The 21,656-nt window shown below is 39.4% G+C and overlaps 1 protein-coding gene across 1 annotated transcript in view; it reads left to right on the top strand.

Moving 5' to 3' along the window:
- Positions 1–4,551: 4,551 nt before the first annotated feature.
- SEMA6D (semaphorin 6D) overlaps positions 4,552–21,656 on the top strand; it is a 643,846-nt gene continuing 626,741 nt past the window's right edge. Inside the window, exon 1 of the mRNA XM_027554088.1 lies at positions 4,552–4,725. The gene's annotated coding sequence lies outside the window, so the exon portion shown is untranslated. The remainder of the gene's footprint in view (positions 4,726–21,656) is intronic.

The following is a 21,656-nucleotide window of genomic DNA, read 5'->3' as shown; positions in this document are numbered from 1 at the left end:
TAAGCAGAGGAACTGAAATCCAAATCATGGAAATTCAAATCATGAACTATCTGACTCTCTCAAGTCTCGTTAATTTTAATTCAAAATGGAAAATATTATACATCCGAAAAGGATGTAAAAAATGGTGTGCAAGTAAGAGCTTAGAGATTTATAAAGTGTATGTAAAGGGTTTGTGTTCTATTTCTACAGAAGAAGAAACTAAATCTCAGATAACTTAGTGATTTATTTGACTTGCTTTATTTGTCCCTTATGTTTCAATACAAGTCATACAAATTATCATCTATCCTCCCCTTCCCCTTTCATTTCACCCTCTACAAATCTAAGTGCCAGAAATTGGAAACGAAAGGGGCAAAGAATATTTATCTACTGCTAGCAAAAGGACTGTGAATGACAGGGGAATACTAGTTCAAAAGGAAAGAAGTCTTCAGCTTAATCCAATCTACTATTTGTATGATAAATAGTAGCATGTAATCTCCAGGAGTTGGTAATGGACAGGGAGGCCTGGCGTGCTGCAGTCTATGGGGTCGCAAAGAGCCGGACATGACTGACCGACTGAACTGAACTGACCGAAACACTCTTGTGTTTCTGTGTGACAATGGGAATTCCCCCTGGAGGAGATTTATGCTCTGCAACCAAATCTTAGAAGAGTCACATTATTCTCTTTTCTTCTGTATGGAGCAAGGCATCAGCCCTAGGCCAGCAGTGAGAGATCAAATCTGACTTTAGCCTTGTTTTAAGTGAAAACATATTAGTTACTTCTAATAAAAATTGAGGTGGGGAGGGGTAGTGGGTTAGGGGAAAGTTGAAGAACAGGAAAATGCACAAGCAACAGAAAAGTCAAACAGGTTTGTCTGATTGAAAAAAATAAACATATGGGTACCCAGTTAAATCTGAATTTTAGATAAACAATAACTATTAAGAATAAGCATGTCTCCAAATCCCAAACATTGATGACTCACAACAGGTTAAAAAATAGACAATTTATTGTCTCAAATATTGCATGGCACAGTGATTCATACTTAAAATTATTATTTTTATCTGAAATTCAAGTTTAGTTGGGTTATTTTATCTAGTAGCCCTAGTTAAACAAGAAAAAAAAAAAGCAGATAGAAAAATCTAGTTCTTAATTTCAGCTAGTAGGGTCTCACAGAGTTTGAGAGACTGGGCCACATTTTTTGTTTATTTGTTCTGAGATTTCAAATATGTCAAAATATGAGAAAAAGTTTACAAAGTTTATGGAGAGTTTATGTATATTTTTCACTTTACAGATTAACACGTCTAACTCAATGAAAATATACTTTTGCTATTCACTAGAAAATTATAGAATATATATTTTAAACCATTATACATTTTAGGGACTATAAATATGGATAATGGGAAACAAATTTAAAATTTCAAGTTTCTTTTTTTTAAATTATGAAAATATGATAACACATTTACAGGGGACTTGGAAATACAGAGCAAAGTTATATATAGTTCCAGTATATATTACAATTATTTTAAGTAGATAAATTAAGATTTTTAGTTGGTGGTTCAATATAAAAACCTCAAAAATTATTAGAATAAATAGATTTATAAAAGTATATCTCAGTTATTGCTTGCATTTATTGTTTGGAAGTAATGACAACATCTAAAATGGAAGACTTTTCTATAATATTATGTGTGTGCTCAGACATGTCCAACTCTTTGCAACCCCATGGACTATAGCCCACCAGGCTCCTCTTTCCATGGGATTCTTCAGGCAAGATTACTGGAGTGGGTTGCCATTTCCTCCTCCAGGGGATTTTCTTGACCCAGGGATCAAACCAGGATCTCTGGTGTCTCCTGCATTAGCAGGAGTGAGCCACCTGGTAAGTCCCTATAATATTGTGCTGGGGATCAAATGCCCCTCTCCTCTCCCAAATGATTGGTTCTGCCAGCCACAGAAGAGGGGCCTGAACAACTGTTTGGAAGAACTTTCTTCTATTTCATTCCCAGGTATAGAAATTATTTCTAGAGTTGGGGATTGTATTCATTTTCTTTGGCTGCTAAAACAAATTACCACAAACTTGGTGGCTTAAAACAACACACATTTATTTTCATGCAGTTTTAGAGGCTAAATTCAAAATCCCTTTCCCGGGCTGAAATCATCGTGCAGGCAGGTCCATGCTCCTTCAAGAGGCTCTTGGGGAGAATCCCTCTCTTGCTTCCTCTAGCACTGGTGGCACTCATAGGCTTGTGGCTTTATTACTCGAATCCCGGCCTCTGGTCATACTGCCTCCTCCTCTTCTGTGCTGAATGTCTCTCTGTCTCCCTCTTATAAGGACATGTGATTTCATTTAGGGCCCACCTTGACAATCCAAGCTAATCTGCCCTCAAGATCCTTAACTAGCCACATGTGCAAAGCCCATTTTTGCCACATAAGGTAACATTCACAAATTTCAGAGATTAGGATATGGATGTTTTTGGGAGTCGTTATTCAGTCTGCCACAGGGACTGAGGGGATGCCTTGAACAGATCAGGGTCCCTGAAGAATAGAAATCAGCTTGTTGGTAGCCTTACCCAGGAGTCAGTTTAGGTGAGGTTGTCTTTTTAGACTAGAAAGATCTGCAATCCAACCTTCAAGCCTTTGCTGTCTCACACACCTGAAATCATGAGCCTGAATTGGGTCCCTCACATGTTTCAAATACAAGTTACGGGGGTGGGGGGGGGTCCATGATACCCCAAAGAAAGCAGTTCTGGTGGTGTCAGAGCCAATCATATGCCACTGATAATGTAAAATTCTTCTCATTTCATTATTGTCTTTTTTTTCCTGCTATGAAACTAAGTGTAGAAGAATAAATACTCATTATTTTAAAATATTTGCTAACATTTATTAGGAGCAAGGGACTGTGGAAAGTCACATAGCAGGGTGATTAGACAGCAGCTTCTAAATAGATTGTCAGGAATCTAATCCTTGCTTCACTCATTACTATCTATGTGACCCTGCTTCTTCTGTCCCTCTGTTTTCCATTTATAAAATAGTCTCCATATGGTTGTTGGGTTGTTGAGCATTAAATGAGATTATATATATAGACACATATATATATATGTCAAGTACTCAGAACAATAACTAGTTGTTACATGCTGTCTCTAATAAATATTAGTTAATATTTATTTCAATGAAGAAACCAAAGAAATAAGAATCCTTGTGTAAGACACAAGGATAGCTGAGGCAAAATATACGCCAAAAGAATTTTAAGTGTAAGAGTTAAGATAATAAGTACTATAAGCAGTCTGAGCTTAGATAATTTTTTTTGTTTTTTGCTTTGAACTTAAGGGGGTTAAGAGTTACAGAAGAGGGTATGAAAAGGGTAAGTTTTTCTCTTTGGAGGAGAGCTGGTTGGGCAGGTTGTAGATCTGGTAGGTAGCTTTAGGATGTAGCACTGGACAGTCAGGACAGGCTGGATAGTCAGGGCAGGATGGTAATATAAGAACACCAGCCGAGGCAGCTTATGCTAGTCTGCAGAGACACTGAACCTCAGTTCAAACACTTAGCAATTCAAGCTTAATGACCATCACCAAGGTAGAAAAAGTAGGAAATACCTACAAGTGAGGTTTTAATTATTACATTAAGGAATGCATGAAAAATCACCCAAATAAAATGCAAAAAGCTTTGTTTTCTACATGACCTGTTAGTGGGATACTGGCAAGTATGCAATTCCACACTTCATTCCTTTAAATACTGAGCGTATAGTATATAGTGGAGACTAGACAAGAAGCTGCCGAGAAAGTTACCAGCATGACAAAGTTCTGCCCAGAGAAAGTTATGGGCCAGTAACAGAGGCAGGTGAAGGGAGAACACCAAATGGGTGGTAAGCACTACATGGAACTAGGAATAGTGCTGAGGGAGCCCTTGGAAAGAAATCTCTAACTATGCAGAATAGGGAGAAGTGAATATAAAAATCTTTTTATAACAGCTAAAAGAAAGGGGAGGGGTCAGTAGAAAATGGTATTTTGGGTTTGGACTGGGTAAAAAAATGTGTTCAGGCATTTTGCTGGGCTTTTTGCATTTGGAGAAAGCTGGGCTGACAGTCCATCCCCAACGCCCAGTGAATAGCTGCTAGGTAATTACTAGGTGTCACACGGGAACAAACGTCTACGATATTAAAAGTGACAAATGGCACATCAAAAATCACATCCTTATATATAGTACTCAATGCCTAACCCATCGCATTAACAACATCAAAATGATGGGTCCTGTGTCCACCAGGGGCTGGGGAAACATAGGCGAGGACCTAAAGGTCAGCCAGCCGCCATGCTACCCCGAGCTGGACCCGGTCTCCTCTTGGAGACGGTGGGGTTCTCCGAGTCGAGGTGGGGGCTCGGGCAGGGGAAGTTCGGAGCCGCTGGAGCGGCAGAAGCACGTGGGCTTGAGGGGGTGGGAGGACGCAGACGGAGGAGTAACGGGTGGAAGTGTCAAAGAGGAAGGAGTGGAGGGCCGCTGAGGTGACAGGGTGTGGTCTGTGGGGGAGCAGGCAGACCGGGGGAGGAGGGCAGCGAGACCCACCGGGGCTGAGGAGGCAGTGGGGAGCGTGCCTGCGTCGCTCGGTGCGGGGACAGCGAGGAGCGCGCGCGGGGCCGAGGGGCGAGGGGAGTTTCCCGTGCTCGCCAAGTGGAGCCCAGCTCGGAGCTGCGCCAGCGCCTTCAGCCCTGGGCCCGCGGTGCCTGACACCTGCCGAGTCCGAAGCGGGAGTCCGCCCCCGAGTAAGTCTCGCCTTTTCTCTCAATTCTCCTCGGCCGCCTCAGCCTCTTTTATCTGTGGAGCTCGGAGCTCCCGTTGCGGGGTGCCGCGCGAAAAGCGGACCAGAGAGCTCCGCCGGCGTCCAGGGATGCTCCAGCCTCTGAGTGCGCCCCGGCCGGCACCGGGACCCGGCCGCGAAGCCCCGCCGCCGGGTGGCCCTGCGCAGCGCACACGGAGGCGGTGGCAGAGTTGTTGGCACGGATGCGACCCGTCTTTTGTGTCCTGCCCGATCCCAGAGCCGGGCCAGGCCGGGGAGGGAGCGGGGGTGGGGAAGGAGCGGAAGCCACTTTATGGCTCCTGGCCCCACCTCTTGCCCCCACCCCAAATCCTTCGGGATTTCAGCCTGCCGCGGACTCGGGCGCAAGTGAGTGCCTACGCGCCCTTGCTGGGCCAGTTGGATTCGGGTGGGCAGCGGCCGGACCACCATGCCGCCCCCTCTTTTGGTTTTCTTTTTTTAGATACAGCATCTTTAACAGCGGGTGTTGAGAGGGAGGCTGACTGGGTGCTCACGGGAGTCCGGGTGTGGGATCCACCTACCTTCTTGCTTTTTTCTGGTTCTGGAAGGGAAAGGACGGGCCGCTGAAAGCCCCGAAGCTCGAGCGTCCCGCGCTGGCGGGCTCGCGCGCGGCTGGCGAGCAGGCGTTCGCTGGGTGGGTCCCTTGTCTGGCTCATTGTTCGCGGTTACTGTTCTTGGGGCCGGGCTGAGCGACAGACGCCGCTCAAGGGGCCATACATACAAGTGACGACTTGGAGGAGTGAGGTCAAGGGTGCCTGGAGGAAAGGGCTTACCAGTTTGGAAGCAGACTTCTAGGAGCTGGGAGGGCAACAGTAGTCGTCAGTGAAAACCGCTGCTGAGTGTGAAACTTAGATCTGACTCTAATTCACGGAGACAGCCTAGCGAATTAAACCTTCAGAAACGCGGCGCGTTATTTCCCCATTGAATTTGTTTACAGAGTAAGGAAGATGGAGTTTTAAGTGTTATTGGCAACTGGCTGCTTTCTGTTGCTAGCACCTGTTTATCTTCAAAGGTTTTTGGGCGTGTTTTTTTTTTTTCTCACCCTTTCCCCTTTCCACCTCTTTTGGGGGAATGTGTGTTTATCATGTCTGTGCCTTCAGCTGGTCGAGTTGCATGGTTTCGGGAAAAGAAACAGTTTTTAGGGAAAGTGCAATTCCCACTTTACAAAGGGCCAAGCGCTGGTGTAGACATTGCTTCCCCACTCTAGCCGCATGCTGACATTCATGGAGGCAGACATGTGCACCCAGAGTCAAAGGGAACCAGCTATCCCTAATTGGAGATGCCAAAACATAACTAGTGTATGCTCATTTTGTTGAATACGAGGACACTCGTTTCCCCAATTCCCTAAATTGCAGTGATACCTGATAGACATCATATCCTGATGTCTGTTCCCTAGCCCACTACAAAGGAAGATGCATTTTCCTGAGAAGGATGTTTCTTCTTAAGCTGATCCAACAAGAGAGAGTTTTAAAAATTATATATATGTATATGTATATGTATAAATCTCAATAGTTACTAACACACTTACTTAACTGCGCTAGTTATATTTACTTTGACTTGCCTGATGGACTTGCTAAGTGCATCAGTCTGCTGAAATCTGGAATTCCAGACCCCAGGAGAAATAATATGAACACCTCTCTCTGACCATAGTCTGATTCCACAGGGGAAACCCTTGCAGTAGAGTGTTACTTAGGGTAATGAAAACTGTGTGATTTATTCTAAGGAGGGAAGCAAGAGTTAGGCAGAAGAAAATAAAAATGGAAGGCCTGAGTAGGCATCCCAATCACACTCATAGTTCCACAAATATATATGTGGAAAGTATAGTGTGTTCTCTTTCTCCTTTTATCACTCTTAGTATTTAGATCCTTATTGCTTTTTCATCACAGTTTTTGTGCCTCTTGTTAGTGAGGGATTGACTTTGAAAAAAAGCTTGTATATTTTCAGTCTGTCATTATTTTAGATTTTAAATATCATAGTGTTCATTGAATACACAGACTTATCTTTTATACAGTTCTATTGTTTGTTTCTGTGCCTGCCATGTCCAGCTTAGTATGGGACCACATGAGCGATGAATCAACCAGGTTCTAATGAAGATTAAAATATGAAAGGTATCCACAGCTGTGTATAAAATGTATACTCATTTAACCAGCTTCCCACATGACCAGTTTTAGCTACTTGCTTGTTCATCTTCTGAAGTCTCCAGACTCCAAATTCTTACCCAGATTGATTGCTACACTAAATCTTGATTGTATAAAGAACAGAACTTAATTATTTTGGTCTCATTTATCAGTCAGCAGTGTTTAGTGTTGCCAGTTTAATTATATCATTGAAATATGCATGACTTTAAAGTATGTTGAGAAATTGAGAAAGGTCCTTTAAACTTGTTTCTTCATAAAAAAAAAAAGTCCTTGTGAAGCCATAATTTCACTGCTGTGAGGCCCTCTAGCCATTTGTGTTTATGGAGTTTACTCTTCCACATGAAGAAAGAACCATTGTTTTGTTGTCTAGGAGCTGAAGGAAGATGGAAAGTGAGAAAAGAAAATCAAGCACTTTAGAATGCTATTATTTTCTGTACTTGGGAAAATGTTATTTTAAGTAAATAGTGATTATTTTCTTAAAGATATACTAAAACCTTATTAAAGGATCCCGAGGAAAAGAAATTTTCAGGATAGAAATGCTGGCTGTTACTAAATACTCATAAAAGATTGGTGCATACAAGCACATGCATTTTTGAACCAATCTCATAAGACATTTTCTTCTTCCAATAGAATTTTGAAATCTTTTTAAGTCATTGTTATTAAAACATTGAAATCTCATCAAAATCTATATTTAAATATACTGTCTTTTTGCAAGTGCTTTAATTGTAATAGCCTGTTTGTTGAGATTAAAAAGAACATCATTGATGTCATGGTGTGCTTTGCATTTTAACATAGTAGCTAATGAATTACAAACATTCATTACCCCACAACCACTTGCTGAAATTTCTCAGGACCCCCAAATAGAGAATTATTTGTGCTATACACTTACTATCATTCAGACCCCTTCTGAGTTCTTGTTGATCCCCTTTTCTTCTTCAAAATTAAGTGCCTTTTAAATTAATACCCTGTTGGTTCTGAATCTTTTGTTATTTTTCTGTGTCATAAGTTTATCTGTAAATATCTTCAGCATTGTCTGGTTAGGGAATTTGCTGTTGAAAATGTGGGAATTAAGCTTAACACAGAGAGGGCAGATTTCACCTCAATAAAATTCATTGAGGAATACTTCTTTGACCTTTAAAAGTCCAAGCTTTGTAGCACAAAATCTACATTTAGGTAATTCAGGTACTAACTTCACATATGGTAAGGCAAACAGTAGAAGTAATAGAGTATCACAGTGCCTTTGCTTTGTTGCATTTCAATGGTGACTTAAATTCCATTCATTTTCTTCATACTAAGTAATGTAAACTACCCACTGCTTTCTTATGGTTTTTCTTTCTTTCTTTTTGGGCCAGGAGTGTGGGAGGGGAGGGAGCACTGTTCTATTTATGTAACAATGAAAGTTGTCAATGCTTATTTTGGAAAAGTTTTCTTTAAAAAGTTCAGTTTCTTCTGTGAGTTGTGCTTATTCAGTGTTTACTGAGGAAGATGGTTTGACACTCAATTTTCATAACCAGATGCAACCAGAAACAGATTGGTTAAGTGATTCAAATTAGTGCATTTAGATCTTAGATTTAGTTTTCCTTCCCATAAACTAATATGAAGAAAAGTATTCCATTAGGTTTTATTTTTAATAATCAATATTCATTTAGATTATCTTGCAAATGGAGATAAACAGGATTAACAAAAATGTAAACATTTAGGAAATGAAGATACAAGGGACTGCAAATTAATGATTGTATATACTTTTAACATGTAGTTTTTTCCCCCTGATAAATTAGTATTTTTAATCATAGGGGTGATGTGAATTTCTTAACTGATCACATTTTCTCTTTGACCACTAAAAAGCTCAGAGCCAATCAGAGATCTAATTTATCGATCATATAAGGCTCTACGGAATGCACTTGTGTGTTATCTTTCTGAATGACCTTATCTTGTTTTACTTACATATTTTCTTTGTCAAGATGTCTTTTTTTTTCATTGTGGAAGGAGACAGACCATCAAAATTAATTTGAATAAGTGTTTAGAAATACAATTAAGTCTGTAAATATCATTAAGGTCTAACATTGCAAATGCTGAGGGAATGTCAGGGAAACGATTTCTGATCTAAAGATACTTATAATCTAGCTGGATATAGAAGCCATAAACACATAACAGACTAGCTAATAATGATTCAATGTATATACACACATCTGTTGCATTAAATTGAAAACCTAGACCTTATCTTTAATGATTCTCAACTTCCACTTTCTAGAAAACACTATTAATAGTAACAACTGGTAAAGCAAAGTAACCAAATATTTTCATTAGAAAGAATCCCCTCTGGGTATCCGAAACTCCAAATAGTCTGAGGATGATGTGAAGATGAAAATAAATATTGAAAAGTCATTGCGATTCTGTGGTAATGGACTGGAGACTTCCAGACCTTTCTCTTCCCTTTCTCTTCTTTCTCACTCTCCTACTGTCTTTTCTCCTTGCTCCCCAGTCAGCCAGTAGCTCGACCTGATTGACAAGTGTGACAATTCCAAGTGTCAAGCTAAGCCCCACCAGACTCCTAGGCTTATGAAATTTCTTGCTATGTAAATACAGTATTTGTTTTAAGTACCATAGGTACTTAAATACAGTAGTTAAGTTTAAGTGCCCACTGGTTGTTTCCCTTTGTGCTTGAATCAACAACCATTTTCAGCCTTTAGAAGGGACCACCCGCAAAACCGTTCTTTTTCACTATAGAAAAACTCAGGGAAAGAAAAAAAAAAAAGTAAACCTGTGGTGGTGGTGGGGGGGGGTGTCGAGAAAGAACTAAATTATTGACCCAGGGTGACATATTTATGGCTAAGACTACAAACTCTGAATTAAACTTCCAAATTTAACCAGCTACCTCTGGGTATAAATCTGATTTTCATCTTCTCTATCTCCCACATACACACCATTTTTTTCAGACATCTCAATTATAGTTAGTGTTAAAAATAATTTAAAGTCTAAAACACAGATCTGTTGTCTTGAACTGAAGCAAACTATCAGACTATGATAAATACTGATCATTTAAACTTGGCCTTTTAAAAAAAGCACATTGGGTGCACTAAAATACACGTAGTACACTTACTGTGCTTCCACTTATGATATAAATAGTGCAGGGAGCTTTAAAATTTTCATGAAATTAATGTTTCACTGACATGCAAATTAACTACTGACATCTAAGGTGCATGCCATGTGATGGTTCCTAATTGGCAAGTGAACCTCAGAGGGTTATTTATAGATTACATTGCAACAAAGTGCTGGAGTAAATCCTCATTGTGCAGTTCAATTCAAATTGATGTTTTAGCTTTGATTCTCTTTACTTTTTTCACATCCTTTTTGATCTCTAAAAACTCTCAGAAATAAGCTACCTAAGGTGCTAAATATATAATTAATAACATTTGGGCAAAGAATTTGTCTTCAGATTATCCTTAAGAGATTTGGAGACCAGTTAAGTATCCCTCACTAGTTTGTTCAAGCATGAATAACTCTTGGGGCTGTGAATTTGAACTCAAAGATTTGGTAACATTCATTTCCATCCAGAGTGCATAGGATAAATGTTCGCATAGAAAAAGTCAAGAAGAAACTTGAATATTTATCAAATGAATTAATTTTTTAAGAATAGCTGCCTTTAAAGATCTAAGTGGAAATTCTATTTTATTCTCTAATGGCAGTTAAGGTTTCTTTTTTATCTGTACTTTTCATTACATTTTGTGTATGGGGAATGCAGTAAGAGAATTAGAATGTATCTGCAATTCCAATGTTATGTTATTAGGTCAAAATTTGGCTTTTATTTATACCATGTCTGTGTCTGCCTTAAGTTAGAAGGACCAAATAAAAATGAAAAAGTAAATTCTTCATTTATTCTGCATATTTCTATTCACTATGGATTTTCGTACACAATTCAATATGGCAAAGTTATATAAGCTATAAATCTGCCTACAAAGATAAGTTTGCAATTTATTAACTTTCAGACATCTTCTTCATTCTGTACTCAACCTGGAATGTTCTACTTTTCCTACCCATTTGTGAAATGCCTATCTTTTTGTAATGATTTACTTAGAAGACACTTTCTCTTTGAAGGCATCCCTGCCATTGCATTTGAATTTGGCATTTTGGGGGGCAGGTATGTGTATCTGTGAGTATGTTTAGAAAATATAAAGAATTTTATTCAAATATGGCATTTTGGGGGGCAGGTATGTGTATCTGTGAGTATGTTTAGAAAATATAAAGAATTTTATTCAAATATGGTATTATTATGGTTATTACTATCATTACAATGCTAAAGAGACAAACTAGATATTAGATCTAAGCTATGTGTGAAAGTTAATATTTTTTTTTAACACTTTTGATTAGTAGTTGAAAAATTTGATCTTAGGCCTGTTGCTTGTCATTGACAACATCTTCATTAGTCTTGTATGGTGTGGTGTGGTTATGATCAAGGCAACTTCTTTTCTTGCTGATGAGGCTATCAAAAAATGTATCCCTTAATTACAAACATTTACTTTCATTAATAAACATTGAATGAGGATTTATTGTGTATTGTATATTATGCATCATATGACATGGGAAATGAGCATAAAAACAACTAATAAAGAGGTCCTTCCCTGAAAGAATTGAGTCAAATGGAGACTAAAAATAATGAGTTAATGTGGTAAAATAAATTCTACAGATCATCAAGGGATATTTGGGAAGCTATAAGGACAGGAGCTGTGAGACAGGTGTGTCTCAATTTGAGTGGAAGGGGAGTGGTCTAGGAAAGTTTAGTAGGGGATTTGAAGCAAAAAGGACAAGTACAACTCTAGCAGGTGAAGAAGCAGTGGATGGGTGTCTGTGGCACAGAGCTGCTGGAGAAAAGAACAGTGAGACTTACATGGGAAACCCAGAATTTCCATTAGACTTAAGACCAGTTTAGTAGTCTAGACTAGAAATCAAGATGTGGAGGTTTAATCCTGATTAAATCCAACACTCTTATACTGTACGTGTGCACTCATGCAGCTCAACATATCCAGGTATACAACCATGTTGTCATTTCATATTCATTCATCTTAAATGGATTCTTAAAATTGTCAGATAATCTTACTGAACTAGCCTGCTCCATTTACTGTCCGAGTAAATGTAAAAATGTCATGTTTCCTCCTGTCTCTTCCGAACTCTCCATACCTCTGTCTACATCCTCACTCTCAGATGAAGGCCCTTCTTCCGATTCACTGATACTGAGCCGTCAGAAAAACCTTTCCACAGTTACCCACTACCACATTTATCTTACCTAGAAGTATTTGCTTCCACATCATCTACTTTCTTGCAGATTTTCTCACATAGCATTGGTGGAATATAGACGGTTACAATTTAGTGGAATCTGATGTAGAAATATGTAAATGCAATTTATTAGTGAATAAAACTATTCCTTTAGATCTTGAACTTCCATTTTTAGTTGATTAGTATTGAGAAATAATCATAGTTTGAGGCAAAGATTTATGTAAAGTATGTTAGTATAATGAAAAAAATTAACAGACCAGCTCAAGGATAGGGAAAAAAGCTAATAAAGTACAGTACATTGTTATGACAGAATGTTAAGCATCATTTAAAATTATTTTTTAAAATAATGATATAATGTAAAAAAAAACACCTAAAACTATTAACTATACAAAGTACATGATGCAGTTTTGTTATATGTATGTAGAAAGATCAGAAAAATAAATGAACCATGTTAAAAGGTTCTCAATGTCCAGAGAACCTTCGGACATTGAGATGAAAATTGTTCTGTATGGCAGATTCTTGGAAAATGCACTCAGCTTGGAAGAGAAAGGTTTTTGATGGGAAGATCCTGGTGACGTAGAAAATGTCCACTGAATAAACACGATAGTGAAAGGGTGATTTGGCTGTCATTGAAATATTGGTCCCCATCAGGCATTCCTCTTGCTTGCAACATCCAATCCACCAAGACTCAGAATTTACTGCTCAAATATATCACACATTTATTTAATTTTCACCATTTCTACTGCTGTCCTTCTATTGTGAGACATCATAATTTTCAGCCTGGATCATTGCCTTAGCTTTCAGCAGGTTCTTCCCACTCTTGCTGTTGCAGAAATAATGATCTGAGAAGCCGTATTGCATAGTGTTCAAAGCATGGACCCCACTGGTGGGCAGCCCAAGTGTGAATTCTAGCACTGCCATTTACTGACTGTGAGACTGGGGACCAGGTACTTGACAGCTCTTTGCTTTCATTTTCCCATAAATAAGATTAAAAGTATTAATACCTATCTTTTAATGTTATTATTAGTATTAAATGTCTAGCTTAAAGCAAACACTATTATGTATTTGTCAAGGTCTAAATCAAATTATAACGCTCTTTGTTTAGTCTCTCAGTCGTGCCTGGCTCTTTGTGACCCCATGGACTACACCCCACCAGGCTTCTCTGTCCATGAGATTTTTCAGGCAAGGATACTGGAGTGGGTTGCCATCTCCTTCTCCAGGGGATCTTCCCGACCCAGGGATAGAACCCAGGTCTCCCAAATTGCAGGCAGATTGCAGACTGAGCTACAAGGGAAGTGCTGTTTAAAATCATCCAAAGACTTCTCATTGCACTTTGAATCAATAATAAAATCCTTATAATCACCTTCATCAACTTTATGAACTCTTGCTAATTTCTGTTTTCTCTTTTTTCTATGAAAACATCAAATCCTGTTCTGTCACTGGGCCTTTGCATACGCTATATCCTGTGCCTGGTATACTCACATCCAACTCTTCCCATAGCTTCTTCTTGTCCTACAGGTCTCAGCTTTTGCTACTTCCTCTGAGTCCTTTCCTGATTTCTGGTCATCTAAAGGACACTTCCTATTATTCTTTTTTCACTCTCCACATCTTATTGTTTCCTTAATAGTGAAAGTGTTAGTTGCTCAACCGTGTCTGACTCTTTGAGACTCCATGAACTGTAGCCTTCTAGGCTCCTCTGTCCATGGAATTCTCTGGGCAAGAATCCTGGAGTGGGTTGCCATTTCCTCCTGCAGGGGACCTTCCCAACCCGGGATCAAACTCGGATCTGATCTTAACGGTCTGAGCTTCCTTAATAGATCTTATCATAATTTGAGCTTTTTGTTTGTTAACCCTCCCCACTCCCCATTTTGCAGCTAGAATTTAAATTCTATGAAACAAATACAATATCTGTCATGGTTATTTTTGTTTCCCCAAATACCGACCAAAGAGTCTGGTATGTAGACTCTTTGGTAGTTATTTATCCTGAATAAATATTGGATGGCTGGCTGACTGGCTGGCTGGTTGACTGAAATTTTCACTATTGTCATCTTGGAATTTGCATTTCTAGAAGGGCTACCTTCATATTTGTGAGGTTTGTATGTCACAAAAGAGATACAGAAGGTCAACTTGTTAACACTTGTTATTTTAGCTCTGGTTCACACAGGGCCTTAACAATGCTCATCAGTACACAAGTGCATTTTGAAAGAGGTAGAGAGTTTGAGAGTGGAGAGAAAGGGCAATATGTGAATTGGGGGACCTGAGATGTAAAAATGCTTCAGACTAAATGGAAGCTTCCGTATTGGGGGTATAGAGTGAGCTTGGGGTGAGCTGATAGAGTGTTGGTAGTTCAAGCATTCAAGAGGAAGTGTCAGACCAGCCTTTCACAAAGAACCAGGTTAAAAATTCTACATAAAGTCACTTCCAGATAATTTTTTCTTCTTAGCTTTAGAAAATGTTGAATAAGGCTCTGTATATACATAAAGCCAAAATAAGTGGGTGAAAGATTTTTTAAGGTCAAATTAGTTATTTAATGTCATGAAATAAAAACAGAACTGTTTTCTTTCTTTGAGTCAACTGGTCTCTAAAATGGAAATCAGTCCGAACTGAGGATTACACATGTGTGTCTGTCTTTGGAACTCTTGTTTTTTCAGACAGAAAAACATTTCATTTGGAAAAGATGTTTTCATGTATTGTTTTGGATCATAAAGTTGTAAAGGCACGGAAAGTTTTGTATCCAGTGACATTCCCTTTCTCTTACCAGGAGATGTCACTGCAGCTCACTCAAACTTACCAGTGCGTTCTGTAGGGATAGACCAGTTGCTAGCATTTTATCAGCATGTTACCCACAACTTCTTTACTGAGTTGGTTGAAGGAAATTTGATGAAAATAGAATTCTTTCAGGTGCCTGTTTCTCTTCCAAACAAATGCTCCTGTCATGAGCTAGCTGAAAACTTAAAAGACGTTGTTTAGTATCCTGCAGACAAATAGCATTCTTACTTCCTTTGAATGTTGAGTAGGGTGGGGTAGGGGGTGCAGTGGAGAGAAAAAAAATAAGAGTGGGATAAAGGAGCAGAGATGAACAGAGAGAAACAGAAAAAAAGAAGTGAAACTGAAGTGTTTTCAGTGATAACACACTGCTTAAAGATGTCTGAATACACAGTTCTCTCACCCATCCAACTCGTATATATTGTGTCTTCCCCAGCCTTCTTCTCTGTCCATATAAGACCAGCTTGCTCTGCCAGAACTGTTGTAATTAAATATGTCTATCTGGTATTGAGGTATATACTATCCCAATTATTTATGCATAAACTTCTATTTTTTCTGAGGACTTTATAAAATAGATGTTATTACTAAATTTTTTTCAAGTGAAGAAAATGAAAATTGGAAAGGTTGAATGATTTTATCATAGACTCATCAGATTTCAAAAGCATATCCTTGTTCTTTATACTATGCCACTGCAGAGCCCCTCCCACTGGAGACTTTCCTAACATTGTTTCATACCTAATCTGTTTATATTTCCCTTCTCTGGGTCCCACAACATCTAGTACTTACCCATTGTGAACACTCATCATGACTGAGCTATGAGCCTCTATTTTTTTGTCTCTTGCTTCATCCAGAGTCAAAGCATTTTAAGGGTGAGTACAGTGTCTTGTCTTTAGAACAGAACATGACACCCCTAATATTGATCAACCTGATGGACAAACAAGAGAACAGGCGCTCCAAAAGATTTGCCGCAATGTGTATGAGGGTGTGGGTAAGGAAAGTACAGACCATGGTGCTACCAGTCTTGCCCTATTTCTGTTGGCTTCACTTGCTCCACAAGCAACTGAACAATGAAGTAGAAGAAAGCCCCAGCATCTATGGAGTAGGAAGAACAGGGTTAAGTGCCCAAGAAGGAGGGAGTATTCAACACACCCCACACCTTGTAGCTCCTCTAGACGGGAGGGAAGACTGTCATCCGAAGAGCTGTGTTTCTTGCTGACCTGCAGGGGGCAGCATGGCCCAGCTGTGAGAGACCAGCTCAGTTCTTAGAAACCCCTATGGCTGCTGTGGGACTCAGAACTGTTCTCAGGGCATTAAGTGCCCTGGGAATGATTAATGGTGCTGCCCATTCATTGTACCCTGAGGGTAATTGAGCCTGCAATATTTTGGAGGCTGCAGAGAGACTTCCTGAGCCTCTGTCTATGGTGGGACTGCAACATTTTGGATATTATATCCCTTCAGAGACATCCCAGAAACCTTTGTTGTGTTTAGAATGCAGTCATTGGCAGAATGCATTGAAAGGGGTAAAAAAAAAACAACCCACCACCACCATCCCTAAAATATGAGGAAATTGAACAGTCTTAATGTTGTTGTTTTTTTTTCCAAATGTTTGGTTTGCTATGCATTCTGTATTCTTTTTTTTTTTTTCTTCTTTGATTCTGAAATAATATTCCTTTCCACCTCACTTAAAGTAAATCCTCTGGAAGGCAGCTTATGTTAATTGATTGAGTATTTTGAAAGAGTGGAGACAGAGCTGTGTATAATGTCTTTATTTAAATAAGCTCAAAGCCCTTTTATATTGTAGACTGAGGTATTTAAAAGTAAGATGATTGGAAATTTCTAAAGTTGCACACAGTTCAAGAGAATGTAAAACATTTCAGAAGGAGAAACAGACACAAAGGTGCAGTGTCCGTTTATTCTAAATATACATATGACATCGATTATATAAGGCAACCATAAAAGGTCTTAAGCTTGTCGGGCTGGGTGTGTGTAACTGCTTCTTTTCATTAGAATTTTTATAACTGAGAAGAATGCCAGATGCTAAACCCTGAAAAAAGGTATCCTCAGTAGGATATACTGGTAGATCTTAGCACTGTTGGGGGAAAAAAAATCACTTAAAGATTCAGAAAATGTTTCCTCAATCATGCAGTCAAATGGGAAGTCTGGACCTCTACCTTTCTGTACTTTGGATTTAAATAAGCTTGGTGGTTGGTTTTAAACAGTGCTTTCTAGCTTTTTCAGTGGTTTTTAAGATAATATCACTTTGGTGTTTTTGAGAACAGTTGTTCTTCTCTCAAACCTGTGAGGTTTTACTCTCTAACAGAAGACTCTCTCGTGGTGGAACGTGATGATTTAAAGTTGTGTTCTGTATGAGAGGTTACTTTCTAGATGTTTACAGAGCCAAACTTAACTGGTTTTCCATGAACTGACACTTTATGCTTTAGGAGGCAATAAATTTGGTCTGTTTAATTTCTTGGACTAGAGAAGAAAATCAGAAGGATGATTAGAATGGCCCCTCAAAGTCTATTTTTAGATTAGATTGCAGGTGTTGTACAGACTGCTATTCTATCTGCCTTTGCTTTGTTAAATTTCTCTCAGAGGTTGAACTTGTAATAGCAGTTTGTGTGTATGTGTGTATATGTGTGTGTGATTGTGATGCAAACCTAGGCTAGGAATTAAAAGTGAGAGTTGCACTGAGAGTTAATTGAGATAAGTCCACAATGGTTTATTCACAGCCTCTGATTTAACTCCAACTTTAACAAGAATATAAGGAAGGAAAAAAGCCCCAGCATACCCTCAAATCCTGCTTGATGATCCACGACTCATGGAAGGACTGTTTCCAGCCTTGTTGTTGTCGTTCAGTTGCTAAATCATGTCCAACTCTATTTGACCTCACGGACTGCACCATGTCAGGCTTCCCTGTCCTCCACCATCTGCTGGAGTTTGCTCAAATTCATGTCCACTGAGTTGGTGACACTATCCAGTCATCTTATCCTCTGCCACCCTCTTCTCCTTTTGCCTTCAGTCTTTCCCATCATCAGTATCTTTTCTAATGAGTTGGCTCTTTGCGTCGGGTGGCCAAAGTATTAGCTGCTTTGAGCAATTTATCAAATATTTCTTAATTTTATTTTTTAATATAAAGATCTCCATTTCCATGCTACCTTTAATTAATATACTGCTGAATATGTAAATATTATATCTTGCATTGGAGAAGGAAATGGCAACCCACTCCAGTGTTCTTGCCTGGAGAATCCCATGGACGGAGAAGGCTGGTAGGCTGCAGTCCATGGGGTCGAGCAGAGTCGGACACGACTGAAGTGACTTAGCAGCAGCAGCTTTAAGTATCATTATGTATACTTTGTATTTTTTCTAGTATTTCAAAATAAATTACAATTTTCATCAATGTCTAATTCATATTTCTAAAGGAACAATTTTTATATATATTGGTGTCATTTCTGAGGCAGGGTAAAGAGGCCTTTGAAAAGGACACAGTTGGTACTATCTTAAACTAAAGTGTCCACTGTTCACCTTTTCATTTCAAAGCTTAATTTCTTGACTTCTTTAGCACAATAATATTCTTGAAAAATCAGGTATTGTTTAGGAGAAAGGATTTTCTAAATCTTTTAGCTTTTAGGATATCAAGAACCAAGACTGGTGGAATAGATCAGAGAGTTTTAATGCATTCCAGGAAATAGAACAAACTCAAGATGAGACAGAAGAAATGGAAAGCCCACTCTTTTGGCCCTAACTAATTGTGGCAGGAAAAAGTTATGAAACTAGGGAACCAGGATGATTTATTTAAGATCCTGACCTTGTTTTTTATGAGTTCAAGATCAGAAAAAGAACAGAGTTCAAAAAAAAAAAAAAAAAAATACTAGGTGTGGTTCCCAGATATTAGGTTGTAGGAGGAAACTGCAAGATTTTAGGAGAAGACCCAGTATGACCTGGACAATAGTAGAGCGATGGTGGTGATAGTCTGCTTGGCTGCTGCTGCTGCTGCTGCTAAGTCGCTTCAGTCGCGTCTGATTCTGTGCGACCCCATAGATGGCAGCCCACCAGGCTCCTCTGTCCATGGGATTTTTCAGGCAAGAATACTGGAGTCGGTGCCATCGCCTTCTCTGCTGCTTGGTTGAGGAACCTCTGAAAATGGATCTAGAAGACATGTCCCAATGAGGGCATAGGGTAGCCAGTAGATTAGTGGTGATCTGAAGTCTGAAGGAAGAAGCTGCCTGCCATGGATGGAATCTTAAGGATTAGGAATCATGGTTTGTACATGTGGACACCAATGAAGGGCACCAGCATTTTCTTCCAGAAGACTAGAGGGGAAAACCAAATTTCAGTGGTTTAGCTACAGGGATTATTATTTTAGCAGGTCTGCAATGGCATGCTTACATCATTTGTTTACCTTCATGTCTATTCTGATAGTTTTATTGGACTGACATCCATTTGTTTGCCATGCTGTTCAGTTCAGTCCCTCAGTCGTGTCCGACTCTTTGCAACCCCATGAATTGCAGCACACCAGGCCTCCCTGTCCATCTCCAACTCCTGGAGTTCACTGAGACTCACGTCCATCGAGTCAGTGATGCCATCCAGCCATCTCATCCTCTGTCGTCCCCTTCTCCTCCTGCCCCCAATCCCTCCCAGCATCAGAGTCTTTTACAATGAGTCAACTCTTCGCATGAGGTGGACAAAGTACTGGACTTTCAGCTTTAGCATCAGTCCTTCCAAAGAAATCCCAGGGCTGATCTCCTTCAGAACGGACTGGTTGGATCTCCTTGCAGTCCAAGGGACTCTCAAGAGTCTTCTCCAACACCACAGTTCAAAAGCATCAATTCTTCGGTGCTCAGCCTTCTTCACAGTCCAACTCTCACATCCATACATGACCACTGGAAAAACCATAGCTTTGACTAGACGGATCTTTGTTGGCAAGGTAATGTCTCTGCTTTTCAATATGCTATCTAGGTTGGTCATCAATTCTCTTCCAAGGAGTAAGCGTCTTTTAATTTCATGGCTGCAGTCACCATCTGCAGTGATTTTGGAGCCCAGAAAAATAAAGTCTGACACTGTTTCCACTGTTTCCCCATCTATTTCCCATGAAGTGATGGGACCAGATGCCATGATCTTTGATTTCTGAATGTTGAGCTTTAAGCCAACTTTTTCACTCTCCTCTTTCACTTTCATCAAGAGGCTTTTTAGTTCCTCTTCACTTTCTGCCATAAGGGTGGTGTCATCTGCTTATCTGAGGTTATTGATATTTCTCCCGGCAATCTGGATTCCAGCTTGTGCTTCTTCCAGCCCAGTGTTTCTCATGATGTACTCTGCATATAAGTTAAATAAGCAGGGTGACAGTATATAGCCTTGACGTACTCCTTTTCCTATTTGGAACCAATCTGTTGTTCCATGTCCAGTTCTAACTGTTGCTTCCTGACCTGCATATAGATTTCTCAAGAGGCAGATCAGGTGGTCTGGTATTCCCATCTCTTTCAGAATTTTCCACAGTTTATTGTGATCCACACAGTCAAAGGCTTTGGCATAGTCAATAAAGCAGAAATAGATGTTTTTCTGGAACTCTCTTGCTTTTTTGATGATCCAGTGGATGTTGGCACTTTGATCTCCAGTTCCTCTGCCTTTTCTAAAACCAGCTTGAACATCAGGAAGTTCACGGTTCATGTATTGCTGATGCCTGGCTTGGAGAATTTTGAGCATTACTTTACTAGCGTGTGAGATAAGTGCAATTGTGCAGTAGTTTGAGCATTCTTTGGCATTGCCTTTCTTTGGGATTGGAATGAAAGTTGACCTTTTCCAGTCCTGTGGCCACTGCTGAGTTTTCCAAATTTGCTGGCATATTGAGTGCAGCACTGTCACAGCATCATCTTTCAGGATTTGAAATAGCTCCACTAGAATTCCATCACCTCCACTAGCTTTGTTCGTAGTGATGCTTTCTAAGGCCCACTTGACTTCACATTCCAGGATGTCTGGCTCTAGGTCAGTGATCACACCATCGTACCCATTGTTAAATATTTTGAATTTACTCCAGGTTATCCACATAGAGAGTAAACTGGTCCTTCCACTCTATATCAGGGACCTGAGAACGTCTGAAGTTCTCGTGTGGATTGGAGCTCCCTTCTATTCACTATCATAAACCCAGGGTCAATTCCGGAATTATCTCAGGGAAGAAAGGAAGAAGAGGAAGAAACAAAATACTGAACATTTATAATGAAAAGACTATATCCTCCAGAAAATGACTTTATAAACAGCTCTACTGAGAAGTTAATTTTGAATAGAAGTGATATTTAAATTTAAGGAGATTACTTAAGCTTGAACATAATTAAAATATTGTGAATTAGTGAGTGTTTGTGGACTAGAGCAACTTAAAGAAGAATCATATGAAAAACATGAAGTTTTCTTTTTGCATGTCTCAATAGGATGAGTAAACTTCTACCTACCTCCTATAAACTCTTGCTGAGTCCTCTGTAGTAATAACTGCTTTGGAACTGTGGCTCATGCTGACTTCAGATTCCTTCTGTTTGTACCTCTTGCTTCTCAAATGTAGATAAATATATAGGAATTCTTAGATTGTCCAGTTAGTGTCCTTTAAGTGTCTTTCTTACATCATATATTCCCAGCTCTAATATAGAGTTATGGCCTTCAGCCCCTTTCTCATATCAACCTGAGTGGATATACTTCAAACCTAGTAATAAACCCA

Source organism: Bos indicus x Bos taurus, chromosome 10 (assembly GCF_003369695.1).
Source record: "Bos indicus x Bos taurus breed Angus x Brahman F1 hybrid chromosome 10, Bos_hybrid_MaternalHap_v2.0, whole genome shotgun sequence".
NCBI lineage: Eukaryota > Metazoa > Chordata > Mammalia > Artiodactyla > Bovidae > Bos > Bos indicus x Bos taurus.
This window is presented reverse-complemented; position numbering and strand designations above follow the sequence as displayed.